The sequence below is a fragment of the Sus scrofa genome, chromosome 11 (assembly GCF_000003025.6).
Source record: "Sus scrofa isolate TJ Tabasco breed Duroc chromosome 11, Sscrofa11.1, whole genome shotgun sequence".
Classification (NCBI taxonomy): Eukaryota; Metazoa; Chordata; class Mammalia; order Artiodactyla; family Suidae; genus Sus; species Sus scrofa.
In genome coordinates, this window is record NC_010453.5 from 9,240,858 (window position 1) to 9,253,823 (window position 12,966).

Below are 12,966 nucleotides of genomic sequence, written 5' to 3' on the forward strand. Positions count from 1 at the left end.
GCCGGGAATGCAGGGAGCACAGATGTAGGGCCTTGCAGGTTGCAGTGAATGGGATGGGAAGCCATTCGAGGTTTTGAGCAGAGGAGTTATATACTCTGACTTCCACTTTAAAAGATCCTCTGGCTGATGGACTGAGAGAGGGGAGCTGAGGTAGAAAGACCAGGTCAGGGGACTTTGCATTCACCTGGGTGATACGTAACTGAAACGGCCATGTTGGTCTGGAATGGGAGGGATGGCTGTGGTGAAAGTGTGTCTAAATAGACCGAAGATAGAACCAGCAGAATTTGCTGATGTCTTGGGAATGGACTGGGCTGCTGGAGAGGTGGCGTTACTGTGAACCGAGGGATGCCTGTTATTACTAGAGAACAGGGCCCACAACATTGTAAATCAACTATGTTTTCATAAAAAGAAAAGAACAGGGCTAAATGATAAGAGAATAAATACCCTTTTCTGAGTATGGGGATTTTTCTGTATATGGGAACTCTCCACAGAGTTATGAGTTTTGCTGAACTCCTAGGGGAATGAGCCTGTTCCCAAATCCCAGTTGGGGGAGCATGAGCCGGGCCTTGGGGACCTGCCTTCATCCTGTTCTTAGAACTAGAGCCCCTCTACTTCAGGAACCTGCAGTGATTAGACACAGGACAGTGACAGACAATGATAGAAGCTGCTGGAGGGAGCCAGGATGTGACATCGTGTTGTTCATCCTGTGAGACAGTCACTCGCGTCTGGAGAACCTCCAGACTCTGGGAGTCAGCTGGCCCCGAGCTTTAAAAAGGGCCGGGAGCTACTCTGGTGAGTGGAGAGGAGCAAATTGAGAAAAGCAAAGTGTATAAGGGAGAAATTCATCAAATGAAATTATGTTCACTTTGTCATCTCACCTTATTCAGGCCTCGTTAACACTTACAGTTATGGGGTGAGGCTTCACTGGTTTGGGCACCCTGGCGAGGAGCCTGAGTTCCCACTGTTAACAGACACAAGGCAGTTACGCTTCTGAATTTGGTAACTTGTTAGGTCACACGTTCCTCTTCACAGGGTATCAGCAGGGCGCTGTCGGGCTGGAGGGAAGGGAGGCAGAAGCCAGACTGGGTTAATAAGCACATGGGAAGTTGGGAAACTGACAGTGGAGACGGATTTGGCAAAGTTTGGATGAGAGGGCTCTTTTCTTAAAGGATAAATTAGACTTGAACATTTTTCCACATTAAGTATTCATGTTTGGGCTACCTGCCCACAGCACCCCTGAGCCGTATGACCTTGTGCCCGCTCGGACTCTCCCTGACTGGAAAGGGGCCACCTCTTCACAAGTGACCGTCCACTGTGTGACCTGCCTCAGAAGCTGAGCCAAGCCCACTTTGGTTTTCCTCCTGGAATTTGAATTCAAGGACACCACAGTTTAGGAGTTCCGGTTGTGGCTCAGTGGTTAATGAACCCGACGAGTATCCATGAGGACATGGGTTGGATCCCTGGCCTTGCTCATTGGGTTCAGGATCCGACATTGCCGTGGCTGTGGTGTAGGTCGGCAGCTGTAGCTCTGAATCGACCCCTAGCCTGGGAACATCCATATACCAGGGGTACAGCCCTAAAAGGACAAAAAAGAAAAAAAAAAAAAGAAGAAGAAAAGATTGCACCTCTACTCTAGCCCTTCTTAATGCTCTTTATGCTTTGTTTTTCTCTATAGCACTCATCACTTTCTGGCATATCATATAATAGACTTTAGTAAGTTGTTTATCGTGTTTTCCTGCGTCAGAATGTGGCCCAGTGAGCTTTGTTCTCTGTTGCATCCCCAGGGTTTGGAACAGCAAGTTCTAACTACAGGCCATCAGTACATATGTACAGTGTGAATAAGGCATTCCCTTTTTATAAATGTTGAAACCAAAGACCGGGAAATTATACATTTTTCCACACAACACAGTTTTTTGATAGAGTTTGATTAGAACCCAGGCAGCGTAAATAGTTTCTTTGTTACAATGACATCAATATATATGCTAATCAAATCTTGAAATGCAGATTTAATTTTCATTTTAGAGCCTGTCTTCTCAGTAAGTTTATTTCTATCTTAGGAGCCTGTTTAGATCATTGTATTGTCAAATTATTAACCCTAACCTGTGTTGCATGTACCATTACCATAATCCGTCAAGCACAAACTCTTTCTTAATGGACTTAGTGGCCACATGTGGATCATGAATGACCAAAATTGTTTTACATTAAGATGACTTTTAGTTTCTATAAATAATATATAGACATAGTTGGGGAAATAGAATATACAGAATGGCCTGCAGTAAAATGTCCCACACTCTCAGGATAATAAATCTCTAGAATCTATTCTCATCCCCCTACTTTCTCCTGAATCTCCCTCTTGGAGCTTTGCATCTTTCTGCCCAAGCTCTCATTCTGGACTTTCTTCTCTTAGTTGGAATCTGTGGCATAGATCTCATGCCTTCCTCTTAAATTATTTCCATACTTTGCTAGAATTCATCTTAAAGTAAATTCTTAGGAAAGAGTTATGGGAAGTAAACTTTGTGACTACTTGAAAAGTCTGACTTTTTTTTTTTTTTAATTTTAGGGTCACACCTGCAGCATATGGAGGTTCTTAGGCTAGAGGTTGAATCAGAGCTGCAGCTGCCAGTCTACACCATAGACACAGCAACGCAGGATCCGAGCTACCTCTGTGAACTACAATGCAACTCACAGCAACGTCAGATCCTCAGCCCACTGAGCAAGGCCAGGGATCGAACCCACAACCTCATGGATACTAGTTGGGCTCCTAACCTTCTGAGCCGAAGTGGGAATTCCTGAAATTTTAAAAAATTTATTCCACATTCACATGTGTCATTTGGCCAGATGGAGGAGTCTCAGTGGCATTGTAAGACGACCTGGGAAAAGGCTATGTATTAGTGTGGCTCTCTGGGAAATTCCACCTGCCACAGTGAGTGACTTAGCAACAGGGGTGCTTGCCTCTTTAAGTTTCTAGTTCCTCCTTTTTTACCTGCCCCCCCCATCCCCACCTCCATTTTTCCTCTGAGCTCTAGAGCCTTTGGAAATGTCAACTTTTCTGACCCCTGACCCTTGACTTCTATTCCATGGCCATGTCAGCTCACCTCCCCTTGGCTTTCTTTTTGCAGTTCACTGCTACCCTTGGTCCATGTCTCCACACTTGAATTGTCTATGGAGTTGAAGAAGGAGAAATAACGCTTGCAATTCGAGCAATCCCATCCAAAAAACAAATACAATAGAAGTAATTATCCTTCTCTGCTTGTAAAGTTTTCTATTTCCCCTTTCCTCTGCTTCAGTCACAGTATTTCCTGCTGCACAACAAAAGCAAAAATGAGACACTAAAGCTAGAACATTCAAACACAGAGGGCAACTAATTTAAAAGAAAATGGTTTGCATTTGAAGAGGCTTAGTTTCTCGGCAGAAGGATTTCAACTGTGGAGCTTCCTTCATGGACTGGTGTTTAGAGATCAGAGAATGAGGTGCAGAGCTGTTTGGAGCTCAAGGATGTGGTGCCACAACCAGGGGAGGTGAAATGAAAAACAGACCACCCAAACCAAACGTGGTGGCATTTTGTGAATGAAAAATGTGACTTGGGAATCGGTGAGACAAGATATAAGGAATCTTATATAAAAGGGAAAATATAAAATAGCTGAATGTGTGCGGAGAGAGAAGGGATTTCTTGTATAAAAAGCCATGCTTTGTGGTACCCATCAACACACACACGTAGAGAAGGGCTTGCTGGGTGTTGTCCTGGCCCGTCAACACACACCGCGCGTGACACACACACACACACACACACACACACACACACGAAGGGCTTGCTGGGTGTGCTGGGTGTTGTCCTGGCCCAGACTAGGGAGCTGAACACACACACACACACACACACACACACACACACACACACACACACACACACACACACGAAGGCCTTGCTGGGTGTTGTCCTGGCCCAGACTGAAGTGATACCGTCCCCTCTGCCGGCCTGGCTCGACCACAGCACAGAATCCTGAGCCGCAAATGTGGAACCTGGGTAAGGGAATAGCTTGGGATCACCTAAAAGAGATTTTGTCCAAGAAAGTGGCCTGCGGGGGTAAGGGTGGCTCAGCAGTAAGAGCTGTGGGCGATTCCAAGAGCTGACGTTGAGGAGGGGAACTGCACGGCACCTGGGAGAGGGGGAGGGCTCAGGAGGGAGACGAGGAACCCAGGGAAGATCCCAGGCAGCCAGGGATCCCCTGGGGGGGCGGTGTTCTCCCCGCGGCGGCGGCTGCGCAGCTCGGGCGGCAGGTTCCGCGCAGTGCGCAGCCTCTCTGCACACGGCCGGCCGCCATCTTGAGCTGAGCTGCGCGCGGGGCTGGTGCACACGGCACCCCCCCTCCCCCGCCCCCCGCCGCCTGCCTGTCGAGCCGAGGTGTCCGCCCAGCGGCTTGGCGCCAGGAGCCGCGTGAGGTACCGCGTGTGAGGCCTCCGCACGTGGTGCCCTGGGAGCCAGGGAAACTAGACAGAGCACAAAGGAAAAGAAAACAAAAAGGTTAGCCTCTATTTCCTTATCCAGATTGTTTCCGTTTCCCGGAAACTGTTATTAAGCCGGTACCCCCAGCTCTAAGGCCGCTGGTTGATGGTTTGTTCTTAGAGGGCTTCTGAGTGCTTTTCCGGGCGGGAAGGGCGCCTTCCTCAGGAAAGGTGCCCGCGGGCCCGGCCTTGGTGTCCGCGTGGCTCCTTCGCCCGGGGCCCCTCCCGCCGTCCGGCGGCCCAGTTGCCCCCGGGGATGCGCCCCTGCGCTGGGAGGCGAACAGCACCGCGTGGGGGTTGTCGTTTTGCCCTTTGGCTGGCGTTGTGCCTCATCACGAGAAACATTCGAGACCCAACTCTTGAGAATCTTTACGTAATCGGCAGTGTTGTCTGTGTAAATGCCAAGGTTGACAAACCGCTCTCAGAAGTTTAATTAAAAACCGAGAAGGCTTATTTGGAAGTTGAGACGTGGCATTTTATTTGCTCTTAAATATGTTTACACATCGAAAGAAAATAATATGCTGGAGTCCAAGAGATACTGAACATGTATTAATTGATTCTTAGGGCAAAAGCGTAAGTGAATTCCAATGATGACAGTCTGAGCTAATTCAACTCAAATCCCTGCATAGCTAACAGTTGTCAAAGCCCTAACAATAGTCGCTCATGTCAAGCAGTAGTCTAAATATGAAACTTTAAAAACACTTAGAGCTTTTGCGATTGAGTTGTCCTATTATGTAAGGATTATCCAACAGGCGACATAGTTAGCAGTTAATTTTTCATAGAGCAACTTGTAATGAGATTGCCAGACCAATACACTGAAACAATAAAATGGCAGTCTCATCATTCGAACAATTACAGCTGGGTGTATAAAACCGGCATTGTGTAAGGTCAGATTTTTACCGTCAGAAGGCTGTAGACATCCTTAGATTTTAGCGGAAAGCATCAGCTTCATTAATTACAGGAGTTCTATTGAGTTACTTATCAGAATATAATTAAATTTGTATCAACATTATATAAACATCAATTGCTGTGGATCTAGAGGATTAATACTCTGATCATATAATTATAGATAATACATGTGTGGTAAGGACAACTCTGATGTTGTTAAGAATAATTGCTGTCAGTATTTCTGATATTGAAACTTTTCAGACCTTCTAAAATATTGTTTTGGAAGCCCTGGCATTATGAAAGGATAGCAGAGAGTATATACATTTTATCATAGTTATATCTTTTATAGCATTTAGTTTCCTTGTGGTTATTTGTCAGGATCTTTATCCTTTGCTCCACCACCGAAAAAAAAAAAAAATCTGAAAACCAAGTCAGTTCATAGTGGCTTGTAAGGAGAGTTGTTAGCATGTTGGAACATACAGTTCAAAGTCAAACTAATATTGACAAGGTAAATTTTTGGCAAGTTAGGTAAAATTCTCTTTACTGGGGACAAGAGTTTATTTTGAATGAGTGAAAAAAAAAAATCTAGATTCTAGTGCTGGCTTGAGATCCTGAAAAAGGTATAAGACTTTCCTCAGCCTTTGATTCCTTATGTGTGAAATGGTTGATTAGACCCCATAATCTTTAATGTATCTTGCCATTAGGAAACATATTTCTCTGAAACAAAAAATGAGAAAGGGTTCATTATATACAAATACAGAAGAACTGCTAAGGCTCCTGATGGTACATGAAATGACCACCTCATATAAAACAACTTAGGCCCTAGGGCAGCTCTCTTAACAGTATGCCCACTATTGTCCCTCTTTGTTACTTACTGCCCTTCAGTTCACTGGATGAAAAATGACACGTAAGAATGTCCCAGCCAGGAGTTCCTGTCGTGGCGCAGTGGTTAACGAATCCTACTAGGAACCATGAGGTTGCGGGTTCGATCCCTGCCCTTGCTCAGTGGGTTAACAATCCGGCGTTGCCATGAGCTGTGGTGTAGGTCGCAGACGCGGCTCGGATCCCTAGTTGCTGTGGCTCTGGCGTAGGCCAGCGGCTACAGCTCTGATTCGACCCCTAGCCTGGGAACCTCCATATGCCACGCGAGTGGCCCAAGAAATGGCAAAAAGACAAAAAAAAAAAAAAAAAAAAAGAATGTCCCAGCCATTACAGTACACCCCTAGAACTCACGTTCTGACCAGTGGTACCCAGGCAGCAGTTAGCCATCTTGAGGAGTACAACTATTTTTATAAGACATGTGAACCTCAGGCTTTGGACTTAGCGTGCTGTGGTGGGCTTCGGAGATGTGGTGTAATGTCACTTATGACCTTGGCACAGGTTAAAGCACCATGTATTTCTGAAGATATTTCTCTGTATCATGATTTTTCTCCTTGGAATCATTTGCTAGTTCATCTCACCTCTATTATGTTCCTTGAGGATGTTGGCATCCTTTCTATCTGGATCCAGTGGCTACTTTTGACCCCACTATTTCAATGCCATATGTATGTCCTTCATCACTCTCTCTATTTATATACATATCTGCTAATATAAAATCTCCAAGTGCAAATGTAATGTACATTATATTGGTACTGTTTACCTGATATGATGACTCTTAGCCCCAGAATCTTGATGGTAATAGGAGAGTTAATTGAGATCTTTAATAAGATGTCTGGTTTGGGTTGCAAGAAAAAGTAAATCCCCAATTCAGTTTTCAGTTAAGCAAAAAAGAAAAAAAAAAAAAGTGTATCACATATAACAGGAAGTCTGGCTCAAGAGCCCCAGTAGGAGTAAAGTAAGGACACAGGTTATATGGTTCAGCACCCTGGCTTGCCCTCATGGTTGCAAAATGGCTGCAGCAGTTCCTGTCACCACAGCATCTAGCTGCAATAATATCAGTAGAAGAAGGGATCTTTTCTGTGTGTCTCTTTTTGTTAGCAAAGATATTTTTTCCATACTGCCTCTCCACTCCCAGCCAGGTCATTGACCAGAATGTATTGATACTCATACCTTCACCAATTATTTGGTAAGAGGAATACAATTATCATCACTCATTTAATATCTTGTTTTACTTGAACAGTTTATTTATATAAACATAATAAGAGGTGTTGAGTAATATATAAATTATATAAATAACTTCTTTTTGTATGTAACAAAGCCAGAACCACATATTAAAGCTTTAGAATTATCTTCTGTCTGGAGGCTTTGTAAAGTCTGGAGAGTTGTAAATTAATTTTATCAGTGAGTCAGTTTTTATCTTTGCTATCAGCATTATTTTTTCTAAGATTCCCATATTTGTTAATATTCTTGGCCTGCCAGGAAATGAAATTCTTTACTATCTGTGGGGCTGGAATGTCATAAGTCACAGAGCAGAAGTTTTTCTAGGAAGACTTTGTGGACATAACCTTGTTCTTTAACAGTGGACCTATCATATCTACTTAAATGGAATTTTTGGAATAAGTAATATTCAGTTATGTTCTGGTAAGAAAAGAACATGGTTGTAACTAGTAATTCCCTCCAGAGGTGGACAAGTTATATGAATTTATTTGGGCATATTAAAAAAATACTTACGAAATAGAAAATTTGGTCACAAAAAATAAGCAACTTAATAAAAGTACTTTCCACACTACTTAATTATCATTGTTTTGTAGGAAATGAATACATTATAATCCCCAAAATTATTATGTTAAAATTGTCTTGATATTATAATACATATCTCATGGGACAAGATCTCTCACATGATTTTTTTTTCTTTTTAATTTTGACTGTTCATTTGGGGCAAAATACTATGTTAGGAGTGCTTCATTCCAGTATATGAGTGGATATATCCTAAATTGAGGGTGAGAGATAGATAAAATATTTTTCTAATGTAGATTGAAGTAAAATATTAATCATAATGAAACCAGTACTCACAAACCTACTGGGAACATGTCTCCACTCTTGTTATAACTCACCTTTCAATTTATTGAAAATATTGAATTTATCATGCAATGTATTTATTAAATAAAAGTCCTTTGCCATGTGTGTGAATGTGTGTGCACACTGAGGGAGGTGGGCACTGAGGGAGGTGGGAAAGCCTTTAATGGTACCTTCAGGATCCAGGGCAGACAGTATTTCCTGCTACTAGTCTTGATTTTCTTTTATACTTCTAGACACATACCCAGCAGGATCTTAATGTAGTTAAATTTGCTCATAATGGCTAAAGAAGAAAATGCCTCCTAGATAGCACATTATAATGCCCCTTCTGAGAAAAGAATTCCAGCAGAAGTGTGGACCTAATTGTAAAAACATTAAACTTATAAAAGCATGAAATTGCATCTTAGGGTGTACATGAATTAATATGCTCTTCATGCTGGAGGTTTTTCTGTATATATCACTGAGGCTCAACCACACAGTTACGCCTTTGTACCACTGAGGACTGCATTCCAAAGCCGTATCGTGTGTGCAAAACAAAACAAAAAAGGCCAGGAAAAGAAATACCCAGAATTTTGGGCTGGTGCGGGAGTGAAGGATACTTTATAAAGGTTGCTTTTCTCCTAGATTCCTACTTCTGTGTTTTCCTCTGAAGGGGAGCTCAGCTATTTCTTGTTGACTGACAACCCCTGGGAATATGTGGGGCTTGCCTTTCTGGGCCTCCTAATCTATGTGAAACTCATATATTCTTACATCCAGCTCAAGGCCAGACCAGATGGCCTAGCACCACACAGACAGCCATGTCCCTGCCACTTAAGCCCAACTGCAATGTCAATTTGTTTGCAAAAGACTCTCCCGGTACTGCACTTCAAAGCAGCATTGCTCTGTGGAGTGGAGTAAACTGTCTCTGAACTCACTAGAAAGCACCTCTGAGATCTGTGGTTTCTGAGCATGTTGTGTTGTTAATATGGGAAGGCAGAGGGAAAAAGAGCTAGATCTTGCTTATGTAGCAGTTTCTTATTCTTTTGACTTTAAATAGGGGTAACATTTTTTGGCCAGCACTTTGAAAATGGCCATTTCTAGAAAATGGTCCTCTAGCATTTGTGTAAATGGAAGGTGACCCATTCGCTTTCCAATGACCTTCAGGGAGCTCCATCTTCCAGAGGTGGGAAGGGGCCTTAGAATCAGAAAGAGTAGACTTCTAGTCTCAGCTTTGTGATCTTGAGCAAATTCCAAACAATTCTCATTTTTCATAGGAGTTCTGTTCTATAAAGTTTCTGTGAACCCTGAATTAACAGATACTGAACCACTGCTTCTGGGGGAAATACTGGGGCTAGTTTCCTATGAGCCTCTGGGCACATCTTTGTCAACTGATCAATACATGCCCTTGTTTTATGTGTGTTTCTGTTTAAAGGCACCTTATTTAATATGAATTGTTGATTTATTAACATTAGACTCACAGCCACCAGGGCTGTAGCTCATGCCTGAAGGAAGCTTATCTAACACATGTATTTTCTCTGTAAAGCACATTCCAGCCTTCTTGTATGTAGGAACACCAAATAGCACCTCAGCACTACATTTGGGGGTCAAATAAACAGTGAGATCACTAGCAAAAAGCAGAAAAATGCAAAAAAAATAGTAGTAAATTGACTGAAAAGTACACACTATTATGAAAACAATAACAAGAAGGCAGATCATTGCCTTGTTCAGCCTCAGCTGGATCGATTGTGTCAGGCAACTTAAATTTTTGCTGCTCTGTACATGACCACAGATGACCATGCAATGGCAAGTTTTGATTCAGGGCTACAAGTAAATTTTAAGTAGGTGAATTCCTAAATATGGAATCCGGAAGGACTGAGGATCAGCTGTACTTAACCCCTGTGGACCTCTGTTTTCTCTTGTATGAATTAGAGATTATACAGTTTATTCTGGAGGGTTGCTGGGAGGAGTGAATGAGAAGAAGTTTTCATAGCACTTGGCACATGTCAGGACCTCCTATGCATTGGTTCCTCCTCTTTATTTGTTTATTTTTTTGTCTTTTTAGGTCTACACCGGAGGCATATGGAGGTTCCCAGGCTAGGGGTTGAATCAGAGCTGCAGCTGCCAGCCACATTGACAGGCACAGCCACGCCAGATCCAAGTCACATCTGCAACCTACACCACAGCTCACAGCAACGCCGGATTCTCAACCCACTGAGCAAGGTCAGGGATCGAACCTGCGTCCTCATGGATGCTAGTCATATTCATTTCTAGCAATGGGAACTCCCATTGGTTCCTTCTTTTGCGTCTTCCTCTGCTTTCTCTCTAGCCTTGACTTAGGACCCATCTTGCTCTCCACCTGCTTCTGTCCTCTCAAGCACCCTCTCATGCATCCTTCTAATCCCTGTCTGCCTCCTCCTGGGAGGCTGGGTTAAGACTCAGCTTTGCTAAGAAGATTTCCAGGTGATCTTGTGCCCATGCAGCTTGTACCACCCCCATTAAGGTGGTAACTCTTTGTCTGAAAGTGGCTTTTGGGGTCTTGTTTCCTCCTACCTGGTAAACTTTTGTGGTAGGAATCATGCCTTCAGTTTTTCCTGTTTCTCACGGCACAGACACCACAGCTGGGGCTTTGAAAGTACTCCATAATTAATAGGCTGAAGAAAGAAACACAAACCAACCAGGCTGAGTTTTCTGTCTGGCACGTGCTTGCCTGCTCAGTGTAGTCTAGGCTAAGAGTCCCAACTGACTTAGGTACTTGATTGGCACCAGTGTCATGTGGTCTGAGGGCCGTATATTATAGTTTCTCACGGGTTCAACTCGTCAGAATAGAGATGCATCACAGGGAAACGGGCAAGGAGGACAGAAGCAGCCTCAAGTATGTGGTCCAATACGGCCATTCCTTTTGGCCCCAACAGATGCACAATCGAAGGTATTTTGGATTGAATCATACAAATATTCTACTTGCTGATCCATTTTTCCATCTCTCTACTTCATGTAACTGTGTAGACAGACCTTGTTTGGCACGACCTTGGTAGTCTTTGATAGCTTTCTGCCTGTGCCTATCAGACCTGGAATCACAGCCATTTTCTCAAGAAGCGCTGGCTTCTTTTAGAGAGAAAGGGTAACTCAGGACCGCTAGAGGGATGTTCATTTTGTATCTAGTCCTTTAAATTAACAGAGCTAAGGGACAAACAATTGTATATGTGATAAAATACTTAATGATTTCTTTTTCCTTTTTTTGTTCTGCTTTTATTTATTTATTTATTTTTAGTGCTGCACCTGCAGCATATGGAAGTTCCCAGGCTAGGAGTTGAATCAGAGCTGCAGCTGCTGGCCTACACCACAGGCACAGCAACTCGGGATCCGAGCCACATCCTGAGACCTACACTGCAGCTCACAGCAGCATTGGATCCTCAGCCCACTAAGCGAGGCCAGGGATCGAACCCTCATCCTCATGGATATGAGTTGGGTTTTAACCCCACCGAGTCACAGCAGAAACTTCCCAAATACTCATGATTTCATATTGATGATACCAATGAAACTTTGAGACCATAAAGCTTTTGCTTAACCTTTTCTCTATTATGTCACTATCTCCTTTCATCCACACCAAGAATTATGGTTCTTAATGACAAAAAAGAAAGATAAAATAAATCATAATCACTTTTTAAAAGCCTGTAATCACATAGCACAGTCTCGGGATAACAATGCTAAAACCCATATGAACACTGAAAATAAAAATTTTTTTGCATATGCTGTCTCCATTCTTCCACCATTAAAAAAAAATAGTTAATACAAAGTCTGTATTGCCAGACCATATAGGCATTCCATACTATATATACTCTCTCTTTCTGAACCCGCATTTAGTCTCACTCAGTTCTGCAGGTTCCTCTGTGTTGATAGCTCATCATCCATCTAATGTCTGTAGTTATTTTGCTTTCTGAAGCTCATTCTCTAATTTTTCAGACAAGGATTGTGGGAACATTCCTTGAGTTCTTGCAGAGTGATAATAGTGTGTCTTTTATGCAAGAAAATCAGTTTTGCTTTTCATAAAAGCAGTGGCTTACATTTTCATTCCTTGTGAGCTACGTCCTCTTTTTTCTATGTGCTGAAACACCTCCCTCCCTTCTCCCTAGCTTCCTTCCTTCCTTCTGTCCTTCCTCTTTTTCTCTATCACTCTCATTCTTTCTCCCTTTCCTGCCAATAATTTTGTTAGATTAGCTGTTGGTCATTCAGGGTTGATACTCTCAGGTGCAAAGTGTGCTCTTTTAATGTATGATTTCAACTTTATTTTTATTTCAGGAAAGTTTTCGTGAATTATAGTCTTTAGCATTCATTCTGTTCTCTCACTTTGGTTTTATTCTTCAGAGACTCGTATTATCTGCATTTTTGAGCGTCAATTTTTGTCACTTTCTGTCAAATCCTTGTTATCTCTTTTTCATTTATTTTTTTTTCTATTTCCCTCTATCTTTTATGTCCCTTAAGGCACTATTTCCTGTGTTTCTTCTAGTTTAGTCTTTAATTCTGAAATGATTTTTAAAAATTATTCTTTCCTGTGTTCTCCAGCCTCATTTCTGCATTTTTCAAATTCTGATTTGGGTTTTCTTTCATGACATGTATTTTTCTTAACATCGTCTATCATTTTGAAGT

At 42.6% G+C, this 12,966-nt stretch overlaps 1 long non-coding RNA gene across 1 annotated transcript in view; it reads left to right on the forward strand.

Moving 5' to 3' along the window:
* The window catches only part of LOC102159278, a 130,641-nt gene continuing 121,572 nt past the window's right edge, over positions 3,898 to 12,966 (forward strand). The window contains exon 1 of the long non-coding RNA XR_002336653.1: positions 3,898 to 4,519. This is a non-coding gene — a long non-coding RNA (uncharacterized LOC102159278). The remainder of the gene's footprint in view (positions 4,520 to 12,966) is intronic.